Source organism: Gymnogyps californianus, chromosome 9, assembly GCF_018139145.2.
Source record: "Gymnogyps californianus isolate 813 chromosome 9, ASM1813914v2, whole genome shotgun sequence".
NCBI classification, from domain to species: domain Eukaryota; kingdom Metazoa; phylum Chordata; class Aves; order Accipitriformes; family Cathartidae; genus Gymnogyps; species Gymnogyps californianus.
The window spans coordinates 9145946-9149467 of NC_059479.1; positions in this window are offsets into that span (position 1 = coordinate 9145946).

The following is a 3522-nucleotide window of genomic DNA, read 5'->3' on the forward strand; positions in this document are numbered from 1 at the left end:
GTTGCTGACTGCATTTAACTTCAGTGACTTCTTGTTTTGGAGAGGTATCTAGGCTTAAAACTATAAGGCAGCTGCATGGCTGCATGCCAGAAGGAAGTTCACACCAAAGCTGTTTGCACAGCATCAGCCTATTTTTAGTACACGGTTAGGGAGCGAGTTTCTTCCTCCCCCTGCCCCAAGCCTCTGTAATGCCCTCCACTGGCAGGCAGGAGCTTGATGGGAGTCTTTGCACAGGAATACAGAAATTGTTTTGGCCAGCAGCGTGAAATAGGGTATTGCACGTGTGCCAAGCAACCTGCATCTCTATCCAGGGAATAAAAAGCAGGGCAGCACCAGCCCTGGTTGCTCTCTTCTCAGCTGGAATGTTGTTTTAGGAAAAATAAAAGCAGAGAACTCAGTTTAAACAAAGTAAGAGACCATCTCTGGCAAAAATTCAGATAAAGGTTTAAGATTCCTGCCACAATAACTGGGTAAGAGATCATTCCAAACTCTGTATCATCCCAGTGCACGTACGCATGCAATTAAGAAGCATCAAGGAGTTGTGTGCACTAATCCCACACACGTGTTTGTATAAAGTACTGCTGTCCCTTCGCTTATTCTTACCCAACAGAAATGTACACTCATGGTGTGGGACACATTCACTCAAAAAGTTGGGAGTGCTGAAGTACTCCCAAAAATTTGAAATGGAAGAGTGGAGAGTGCCTTACACTGAGTGGTGTTGGAAAGTTCATACTAACTATGCAGACGTGGGCCACTCCACTAGAGCACGCCAGTCTCCCCACAGATGTTATTATTACCACAAGTGCTATTTTAAAAGAAAAGATGAGAAAGGAAACGCATGGCTGTGAGCCTTGAGGTCAAGCTCAGGAGCTCTGCCAGTGCAGTGTTTTGCTCCAGAACAGTAGTTCTCTGACTCCCTTGCAGAAGGCCTTAGTGTGAAAATGTAAGAGGGCAGCGTAAGAAATACAAGCTGGGAGGCACTTCAGTTAGCCTTAGCCCCAGCACCTCCAATCCACGCCTGCACCAGCCCCAGCCCCATAAGATGCCCGCTAACTTTTCCTTTAAAATCTCAAATTCCAGAGATTCCACAACCTGCCCAGGAAAGGTGTTCCAGAGCTTAACTCTTCCTGCTGTCGAGGCCAGCTGCCCATTCTGATGTCTAAGCTAAATGTCTCCTGCTGCAATGTAACCTATTTTTCTTGTCCTACCTGCAGCAGTGAGGGAAAGTGTTTATTTCCTTCTTCTTTGCAGCTACCTCTTACGATTTGAAACCATGTCTCTCCCATCGCCTTGAAACAAGCCCAGTCTTCCATCCTGTCATCCCTCTCATTGCTTTTCTCTGGTTATCTCCAGCTGCTCCACATTTTCCATGAAGCGCGGTGCCTACAGCTGGATACCGTGTTCCCAGAAAGGCTTTCTACTACCACATGAGGAAGAAGGACCACGTCGTGTATCTTACAGACTGCATTCCTGCTCCTACATTCCACAACAACATTTATTTTTTTTTCAGGAACAGGATGCTGTTGAATCATGTTCAGCTGGTGACTGGCTATAACCCCAAGAGAACTTTTCTGTACAACTGCTACCCTAGCAGCCTGTCCTGTCCCATCCTGTATTTGTTCAGCTGATGTTGCTTCTGCTGAAGTGTACAAATACGCATTTGTCAAATCCATTGCTGGACTTACTGAATCACATTCTAACTCTTTTGAGTTTATCATTTTGAATTGTAATTGTCTTCTACTTGGTCAGTACTTAGCTCAAGTCTGGTGCTCCCTACAATTTAATCAGCATATGCCATCTAAATTGTTAATGAAAATACCAAATAACATCAAGTCAGAGCAGAATTGTAGAGAATCCCACTCAATACATCCTTGCAGTCTGACTGTGAATGATTAATAATTACTCTGAGTAGGGTTTTCCAAACAGGTTTTTATAACCTCACTTCTAAATTGGTGTCAGACCACATTCCCCTACTCTCTTACGGAAAGTCATTAGTCACAGTAAAGCTGTGCCCACTGCTTCTCCTCTGTTTAAGAAGCTTGTTACCTTGGTGTAGAAGCAGCAACATTCGTTTGACACAATTTGATCTTTTTTTCTTTTAGAAGCTCACCGATAGTTTCCCTTTTCCATTAATTTTCCAGTTTAAACTATTGACCCCGAGTTCTGAGCAGACGGGTGGAAGCAGAGAGACAAGCTGAGCCTTCAGAGTTCACAGCATCCCCCTTTGTCTCTAACGCTTGAAAGTAATTTACCATATGGGGTATCTGATCTAGGCATGAGGATAACTACTGTTGTTGTGCTTGTGCTGCAATCTCTTACATATGGCTGAATAAGCAGAGCTTGTCTAAGTGAGGATATAAGAGCTCTTGAAGCATTCACTACTCTGCCCTAACGTCACACAACACAAGGACAATGAAAGTCTTTTGCTCCGGTGTCTATGGGTCCCTCCTCCATTGTTCCAAGATTCCAGTGACCAGCTATTCCAGTGAGAAGTCACATCCACGAAACAGAGGAGGCTCCTCAACAATATCCTGTACTTCCTTCAAAGATCCCAGCTGACTGAATTAGAACACAAAAACCATGCAGCAAATAAAGTAAACATGCATCCAGTAATTATTTCCATGGCATCAAAAGCCATGTAGTGAAACTACTCCCAACATCAACTTTGATAATAAAAGTCTTAAATTAACCTCTTCAGGAAACCTTTGCAAAGATGGATGTGGAATCACAGTATCAATAATTACACTTCATCAACAAGACCTGATCATTTGGCAACTCCTATTTAAAGAGGATGCATGACAATTTTTTCCTGACACATAAGTCTGTGCTGACTGGGGATATGATTTTTTTCAGGTCACAGTAAATACTTACTATGATCATTAAATCAACTCCTTGTTTAAGGTGATGACATATGAGCATGCAGTTGTTTTTAGAAAATAAAATCTTCATGAATAGGCCAATAGTACCCTTTCTCCTACGGAGTTTTCCCATCACATTTCTTGATACTTTAAAAACAGTGAAAGGTATTGCTGTCTCACTCTAGGCAGTTATGTATTTGGACAAATCCAGCCTTTTCTAAGTGATCTCTTGTTTTGTTAATCTCTTACGCTACATTTATATGGTTCTAAAGTGCATCCTGGATGTAGCTGCTCTTCTGCAGTGCAACTATATTACACTCTGCATTCCCCTGGTGTCTTAGTCTAAATTAACTTGCTCTTGAAAACAAAACAAAAAAAGAAAAAGTTCTTGAAAGGTGAGAATGGGAGCCTTCAGTGAGTCAGTCACTTCCCATTATTAACTAGTGGTAAATGCACAGCAGCTTACCCATTGCACAACGTTAAGAAGAATACACAAATACACAGAGTTACCACTGAATAAGTGGGATACTGTAAGTATGCATTCTCACTTCTCTCCTGGTAAAATTTTCATGGGCCTGTAACCTCAATAGGAAATGCTGCATTTATGAATTAAAACGACAGTTTTAGAAGTTATACTTTCAGAAAAAGGACAGATATGCAAATA